The sequence below is a fragment of the Phocoena sinus genome, chromosome 10, assembly GCF_008692025.1.
Source record: "Phocoena sinus isolate mPhoSin1 chromosome 10, mPhoSin1.pri, whole genome shotgun sequence".
Classification (NCBI taxonomy): Eukaryota; Metazoa; Chordata; class Mammalia; order Artiodactyla; family Phocoenidae; genus Phocoena; species Phocoena sinus.
Window position 1 is genome coordinate 63,707,799 of NC_045772.1, and position 9,098 is coordinate 63,716,896.

Here is a 9,098-nt window from a genome sequence, read left to right on the forward strand (position 1 = left end):
CGAAGACCGTTGAGGTCTGATGGTGTCGGATGATGGGGGGGGCGGGACCAGAATTCTATCTCTAACCACTCCTTCACTCCACTTGCGGGCTGGTGCAGCTCAGGGAGAGGAAGGTGAGAGGTGTGTTCCCAGGGATTTAAGTTAGAATGAGAACCTGTAATGAGAAGGGGCTGGCACAGTAGAAAGAAGTTGGAAGAGAAGTTGTGAGGGCTTGGGGCCACGGGGCACATGGGAAGCCAGGGAAGGGAGCTGGAGATCCCTCGAGGGAGGGTTGGCTTAGGGCTGCAGAGGAGGGAGAGTAGGATCCATTAACTAGGTACCTGGGCAAGGCGCTACCAAAAAAGGAAGGGAGGATCTTAGGTTCTCCTCTTGAATTGGGGAGCTGTCCAGCAGCACCAGGCCTTTCCGGAGGGCTGCCATGTCCCTGGGTAGCCACTGGGTGGCAGCACCCTCCCAGGTACTTAGAATCAACCAAAAGGGGCATTTGGGAGTGGGATTTCAGCCTGGGAGGGCCCCAAGCAGGGGGACCTGAGGAAGCACTGGGCAGAGTCTGATTCCTGAATTCCAACTGTCCTCGGGAGGAGGGGTGGACCATTTTGGAGCATCTGTAATTCCCCTAACTCCCCACCCTTGCAGGTTGAATGACACATGGAGCTTCTTCAAATGGCTGCAAATTGCTTCAGTCACCTGGGATGTTACTGAGGGAGCAGCGGGGGAGGAAGGAAGGCGATGAGATGAGGTGGAGGCAGGCAAGGACTGATTGAGGCCAAGGAGCAGTCTCAGGAGGAGTCTGGGGGAAGACAAGAGAGAATCAGGCAATCTCCGATTCCAGACCTGGTCCCGCCATTCATTAGCATGGGCAGGTCCCTTGACCTCTCTGAGCTCAGTTTCCTCATCTGTAAGATGGGGATAATATTTATTTCACAGGAGTTTCTGAGAATTACATGAGCTAATGCATAGAAACTGCTTAGTACATTGACCTGTACTCAGTAAATCCTCAATAAGTAATAACCATCATTATTAGCATTAGTGTTCGAATCTAGTGGTAAAGCCACCAGTGCAGCCGAATCAGGGCAGAATCTGACAGCGGTTCTCAGCCCAGGCTGCACATTTGAATCACCTGTGGAGCTTTTTCAACTGCTGCTGCTGTAGCCCTGCTTTAGACCAATTAAATCAGAATCTCCAGAGGTGGGGCCCAGATTTCCCAACTTTTCAAGACCTGTAATATATAGCAGTCAGTCTTGAGAAACCTTGACCTTCAGAATCCACGGGTCTCAATCAAGGCTTCGGTTATGATTCCTTGTGTGTCAGGCCCCAGCTTTAGAAGTTCTTTCTTATGTACAACCTGAGTCCCTTTTGCTATTGTTTCCTCTTCATTGGAGGTGAGATGGATCCCTGCACACACCCCCCCCATCCCTGCCCTGTACATTTCTGCAAACCTCCACTGAGGCTTTTCCTGTGTCCAGCCCCAGGATTGGCCCCGGAGACATGGGCCAAAGTCTCTCAGTTTCAGAGGAGAGATGAATATGCTGACACCCACCTGAATCTAGTCTAGCAAAAACCGAGGGAAATTGAGGGATGGGACAGCATCGAGTGGCAGAGGGGCAAGTCATACTGACAGGGGTTTGCAGCACAGGGATGAGGAAAAGGGGAAGTTGGCTTTGGTAAGATGACACTTGAGGGATCCAAGGGCTGTGATTAGTGTCACACTGCTCCTTTCTGCTGCTCTGGGCCCACCTACCTCTTATTCAGGCCTTGACAGATCTAGCTCCTTCAGCCTCCTCCCAGCTTCTTGTCCACACTTCCCTCCTCTCTGGTCACTGCAGTCCCTAGACCTCAGTACACTTTCTCTCCTGGGGTTGAGAGAGAAATAGGCCTGGAGATATCCCGCCCTCCACTGCATGAGGCATCTGGCTAGGACCCACCCAGGGCTTTGGCATCATGCTGACCTGGATTCAAATCCCACCTCTCTCACACCAGCACTGTGTGATCCTGGGCAAGTTCCTTAACCTGTCTGAGCCTCCCTTTCTCCACAAACCATAAAATCTGGTTAATGCCCACAGTGATGAAAAATGTCTGCCCGGTAAACAGTAGGTGTTTCATCAGTAGTGGCAAGTATTATTTTCATCCCTGAGAGGCTGATGGGGCAAATTCCCCATGGACACTTCCCTGGCAGATGGCCCCATCTGCTCTAGGTGCAGAAGCACCCTCCAGCCTCTCAGAGACAGGGGGATAAGGGGGAGGGCAAAGGGGGGGCAAGGCCCCCTGGGACTCCTAGTCAGCTCTTCTCTGCTCCCCGTGCTTGAAATCACACGTACCCCCATCTGTCTGCAACCACTTCATCTGTGAGCTCAGCAAATGCAGAGACGGTTAAGGAGTTAATTAGCAGACAGTGGGAAGGGACTGTGGACCTGAGGCTGATGAGACCCATCAACACACCTCTCCCCCACCCCTCCGGACTCCACTTTGCCCCTTGACCCTCATCTTCTCACCCTGGTCCACGTGGTCATGTCACCTCCTCCTTCATTTCTCTGCTACCCTTGCCTTTACCCTACTCCCCACCCCCGGCCTATCCTATCCTGTCCTCTCTTCTTCCCCATTCCTCTCGCTAATCTCTCCCGTGCCCCACTTAGCTTTTCCTCCCTTCCCCCCCAAAATCACTGCTTTCTTCATCTTTTGGGGGCTCACCCTTTTCTCCTCTCCATGTTCTCGTCTCATTCTGGCCCCTCTCCACACCTTCCCCGTCTCCCCACATCACCCCTCTCTCTCCAACATAATGTGGGTCTCAGAACGTAGTGCTTTGTTCACTGGGCACCATATCTGCTACAGGAATCAGTGGGTTCAAGGTTGCCTGTTATGCTGGGCCCCACTACTGCTGTCCGGAAGGGGTCTCCTCTGATCCTCACCCACTCCCAGCACCTCTCACTCCCAGTTCTCTGGGTAGCCTAGTCTCTTTCCTGTACAAGTACACCTTGGGGGGCTCTCTCCCCATACTGCTACTGTTGCCTCTCTCTCAGGGTCTTGGCAGTTCATCTGCACATCCAGGACTATGATGGACACTTCTTTTTCCTCCCTGGGGGGTCCGGCAGATGGCCACCTTTCTCCCATCACACGTCCCAAATTGTGTGTCATCATGTGATTTGGGGAGTCATGCTTCAGAAGGAAGGGATGATTAAAGAGAACACATAGATTAGGAGACAGAGAAAGGCAGAGAGCAAGAAAGAGGGAGAGAAACTGGAGGCAAGGCAGAGATTAAAAGGGCAGATGTGGGGAGGGAGGATGAGAGAGATTAAGACAGAGAGTAAAGGTAATGAGACGGAGAAATAGAGAATTGGAAATAAGGAAGAGACTGCTAAGATCCCTCACTGCTTTAAAATTCTGGGCCTTTGAGAAGAGTGAACAAAGGAGAAACAAAAGACCCACAGAGGACCTGGGGTTTTCTTCTTCCAGGAAACTTCCCGGGTTAGTCCTTTACCCACCCCTGATCTCCAGTTCCCTCCTGCACCAGCTGCCTTCTCTCTGTTTTGTGGGCTCTAGTTACTCTGGGAGCAGGTCTGTCCTCTGTCCTCCCCTGACACCATCTTCCCAAGGCAGGGTGCTCCCTCATAGTGGGCAGCGGCTATTTTGACCTCCAGAAGAGGGGAAGGGGAAGGATTGTGGACCAGGCAATCGGCCGTGGACTGTGCTCTGCCCACACTCAGTAGGTGCTTTGGATCCTGGGCACCTTGAGGGCAGCGACTGCATCTCGAGCTCTGGGATGTCAGGACCTGGCCCGAGCCTGGCCGTTGCAGCTGTTCAATGGTGTTTAGTGAGTTGCATGAATGAGGAGCACTCCTGGGGGTCATGGCTGGGTCTGGGGGTTCCCTAGGCTGGAGACACCTTCCTCTCTCTGAATCACTTGGTCCTGCAGGGCGCTTGTGTCTCTGAGCTGTCCCCAGCTGACAACAGTCTTCCTCTCTCCCCTCTTGCCCCCCACCCTCCTCCCACCTTAACCAGCCTTCTCTGGAAGGCGCAATCTCAGCGCCCAGGGCAGCCTGCGAGCCGGAGGAGGCAGTGCCGGTGAATAATTCATGGAGCTGGGAGGCCCTTATCTCCCAGGCCGGCCCCACCTGGGGCCCCAGCACTGGTCCGCCGTCCCGCAGCTCCTCGCTTTATCTCGACGCCCAGCTTGTAATGCAGCCCGCCATATCACAGGCAGAGGGGGAGATTAATTTTCTGGTTTTGCATGGGCAGGGAGGGGAGGGGGCGTGTGAGGTGCTGGGGAGCAGAAGCTGGGATCTTTCCGATTTCAGACTCCAGCGGCTTAATCCTCTCCCAGGCCTGCAGGAAGGGGGGGAAGAGGGTGCTGCAAGCCAGATTTCATCATCAGCGGCAGCCCCAACAGGGGGAGGAGGTAGGCGCTGGTGCTGAAAGGGGGGTTGTTTGGAAACAGGGGGAAAGCGGCCCTCAGCCTGGGCTCACAGACGCTGGGTTGGTCAGGAGCAAGGAAGGACTCAGGCCGCGTGCGGTGCACACATGGGCACATGTATGTGTACACACAGGAGCTCGGGCACATGGGCGTACCGCTTCAGGAAGTGGCAACAGTCTTGGCTGTGCCACACCTCACACAGGGCCTGGCACAGAGGAGTCTAAAAAAAATGTTGACTGACTGAGGGGCTGAATGTCTGGGGAAATGTTGATGAACTAAGCAGACACAGCTCCACATGCTCCTGGAATCTGGCTCTGCCATCTTTCCATCTGCCCCATGGGCCCTGGCCCACAAAGACTGCTGGCTGTCTCCGTTTCCTGTCCCCCAAGGTCCCTGCCGCTTCTGCTTAGCTGACACAACTACCCAGAACTAGAGGAATCCACCACCTGTTAGTTGAGCACCTATTGCACACCAGAACCTGGGCAGGGCAGCCATGTGTTCCCCAAGATCACCTAGAAGTGGATCTTGCCTTCCAGGAGCTTCTGGCCCAACTGGGATGACCAGACACATAGGTAATTGACTCTGATGCATGACACTGAATGTGATGTTTGCCAGGAAACAATAAATAAAGTGCTCCAAGCAGGGAGAGAGTTGATGATGACCAGGAAAGTGTCTTGAGAGATGTAGCATTTGAGATGGGTTTTGAAGGATGGGTAGGAGTCTGAACTGGCTGTAATGGCATGGGAGGGAGGCATGGCATTTCAGGAATAGGAACAGTATGGAAGAAATGATGACAGGGACCAGGGTGAAGCAAAGAGATGATAACTTTGTCTGTCTGTTAGGTGAGGGGGAATAGCAAAGCAGGGAGAGGCAAGGACATAGAGGTTCCTGACATCATGTGGAGGAGGTTACATTTGTCTGGGGTGACTGGGGAGCAACTAAAGTGTTTTCAGCAGGAGGTGGCAAGATCAAAGTGGTATTGGGGAAAGATAAAGACAGCCAACATTACTGCGTTTGTGTACTGGGTGTTGTTCTAAGTCTATGGAAGGAATTCTCTCATTAAATCCTCACAACCACTGTCTTAGTAGGTAATAATACCATCCCATTTTATAGATGAGGAAATGGGGTCACAGAGGTGTTTGCTATAGAATGGGAATTGATTGAAGACAGCAGAAATCACAGATGGGAAGTTTAAGATGATAAATTCTTTAATATCTTAGGCACTTTGGGGCGTGGAGAGAACTACTCGTTATTTTTTCTACTTTGATGTCCAATTTGTTAATCTTTATTCAATTATTAACATTCCCCTAAATATTCTCCTACTACTTATACAACCAATATACCAAAAACTTATAAATTTGGCAAATTATCTTTCCCCAAATATTTAAACCTTGATTGCAAATGAAATCAAACTCTTCATAAATCAGGTTTTCCTAAAAGCTTTAAACATCTTTAAAAGCAGACAAAAAGAAGAGTATTACAACAATTGCCCCAAAAAGCCATTATAAAAACAATATCATGCATTTAAATTTCTTTGTTCAATATTTCTGAGATTATTTTCTTTATTCTTATTCTTTTTCCTTCCTGGGGTAGGATTTTCCTGACTTAAACTAGAGAGTCAAGGTTTACCTGCTCCAGCAGGCTGAGGCCACAGATTGGGTTGATTAGAGATGATTTGGGACCGGGCACAAAGGTCCTGGCGAGGTGGGGCTTCCGGGGAGATTCTCCTAGACTTCATTATGCAGCCCTTTGCTTGTTTCATCAGGAACTTTCCTCTTTACACTTGGGCCAACCATAGATTTTGAATTTTCATGTGTGACCCTAATCTCTTCCCCAAAATGACTCTGGTTCTGACTGCCTTATCTTTACAGTACAGCCCACTGTGTCCTGAGTGGGGCCTGGTCTGGTTCAGTTAAGTCTAAAGCCCTTGGTCAGTTGTTTAACTGGAACTACATTCATTCCTTCTCATCGGCTGCTAAGACCTACACTATTGTCAGCTAGGTGCTGAAGCGAGGGTCTAAGAAGAAGCATTAAGGGCTTGAATTAGGGCAGTGGCAAAGAGAATAAAAAAGAAAGCACAGTTTTCAGACACTCTGTGAAGGCAAAACTGACTTCTATTAAATGGGAGAGAATGGCTTACCTCGGAGAATCTAATGAAAATACATGTGAAAGCCCTTTTGAACAGTATAAGCACCATTAAATCCTAGTTGTTTTTGCTTTTGTTATTGTGGTACCTTTATGAGATGGCTAAGGACAAAGCCTTAGGGAATTCACACAAGTTTAAGGGGTGAACAGGAGGACCGGAGGCAGGAAAGGAGGCTGAAAGACAAAGGGAACTGAGAAAGATTGGTCAAAGGGAAGAACCAGGAGAGAGAGATGTCACATAGACCAAGGGGGTGGGAGGTGTCTTACGGAGGTCCGGGAGAGAAGCAGCAAAGGACTGAATAAGGGTGGGGAGAGTACAGGTGTGTCTGGAGCGGGAGAGGAAACAAAAGAGGTGAGTTAGAGAAAGGGTTGGCAGATGGCTACTACCTGGTTGTACTGAAGAGGGACCAGAGGGGAGGCTGGCGATGCAGAGGGTGTGCACTTGGGGGTGGGGAGTCTGGGAAGAGGCAGAAAAGGAAGGTTGGGTTTGCCTTGGGTTCCTACAATGCACAGGATGAAGGTTCTTCACTGTGACCAGGTTTGATGAGCCTCTGTAAACTGAAATTACTTTTCAGTGTGCCCTAGGCTTTCCAGCATAGCTGTCACCATCCACTCACCCTCCGCCCTTCTCATGGGAAGCAGAATCAAAGTTTAGAACCGACAGGGTCTTTAGAGGTCACCTAATCCACCCCTCACCTTCAACTACCACCATGAAACAGATGAGGACACTGAGACCAGAAAGCCCAAGTGGCATAAATGATTAGTGAGTGACAAAGCTGGGATTAGAGTCCCGGTCTCCTGACTCCCAAGCTAATATATTTTATCCCTGTCACTCAACCTGGCGATCCTACTGGAGGAGGACTTGGTCCCATGACACCCAGTATCACATGGCTGCCTAAAGAGACTTTTCCAGAGAAGTAAGCTTTATTTTGCATTGCCAGACCTGAAAACCCTGGCATTGGCATTGGATTAGGGGGCTTGGTGGTGGTCGTTGAAGGTATGAAGCATCAGAAAAGGTGAGCTCTGGGAATTCCCTGGTGGTCCGATGGTTAGGACTCTGCGCTCTCACTGCCAGGGCCCCAGGTTTGATCCCTGGTCGGGGAACTAAGATCCCTCAAGCCTCACCACGTGGCAAGGTCAAGAAGAAAAAAAAAAAAAAAAAAGGTGAGCTCCTTCTGTGCTTATTAAAGAACAGGAGTGATGTTGGGGGGATTTTAAGAAACAGCAGGTCGTCAGAAGTAGGGAGAGATTAGAGGCAGGAGATGGAGGCAGGGGGATGGGCTGCCGTGGGCTCAGGGAAGCTGTGGCCTAAAGCCTATGTGAAGGATTGAGAGAGAGAAGATAAAGTGGTGGTGGTGGTGGGTTGTGACCTATGGGGATGTGGAGCTGGAGACCAAGGATGTGAGGATTCAGTACGGGATGGAGTGGATGTTTTATCCGACTTGAAAGAACCACAGCCCAGTCCCCAAACTGGCAGCACCTCTCTGTCTCCCTTGGGCCTCTGACCACTCTCGTTTCCCTCCTCCCTTCGATTGCTAGTGGTTATTGCTCTCCATTTGGCAATTACTTAGCTCATTAATTGCCTAAAGAAGGACATCAGCCTAGGGTGGTGTGATTGGCAAAGAAAGTAATGGCGAAGGAGGGCTCTAGGGGAATGGACCTGGACCTGGACCTGGAATGGACTGCAGTGTGGTGGAGGAGAGGGGTCTTGTATAACTGGCTGTAGTCAGCTGGACCCCTCTGCTCAGATCTAGTTTGGAGGAACTACTTTCCAACTCTGATACGGACTGGACACCAATACTTTCACTCTCAGATACCTTGCCATCCTGATCCAATCGCGTTCTCCATCCTCAGTACCACCACTCTCCAACTCTCCTCCTCCACTGTCATCATCACCACCATAGCCATCATGGTAGGCAGCCTCTAAGGTGACTCCCAGTGACCCCTGCCTCCTAGTGTTCATGCCCTTGTGTAATCCTAACCCCTCAAGTGTGGGCTGTATTTAATGACTCACTTCTAGTGAATAGGACTCAGCAGGGGTGACAGAAGGTTATTTCAAGATGAGGCTACAAAAAGATGTGGCTTCCCTCTTGCACTGAGGAAAGCCAGCTGCCCTGTGGAGAGGCCCACATGGCAAGGAACTGAGGGAGGCCTCAGGCCAACACCCGGCAAGATCCAAGAGCCCAAGAGGAACTGAATCCTGCCAAAAATCATGAGTGAACTTGGAAGTAGATTCTCCGCCGGTGGAGATTATAGATGAGATTGCAACCCATGCTAACAACTTGGTTGCAGTCTTGTGAGAGACTTGGAGCCAGAGGTACCCGGCTAAGCCATGCCCAGATTCCTGATCCACAGAAACTATGAGATAATAAATGTGTTGTTTGAACTGTTAAGTTTTGCGAGTAATTTGCTATGCAACGATAGATAATTAGTACAGCCACTGTCACCATCACTACCACCATCTTCAAATCATCAATATCACCACCGTCACTTACCAACACCACCATGCTCTCAAACTCACCACCATGACTGCTGTCACAGTCAT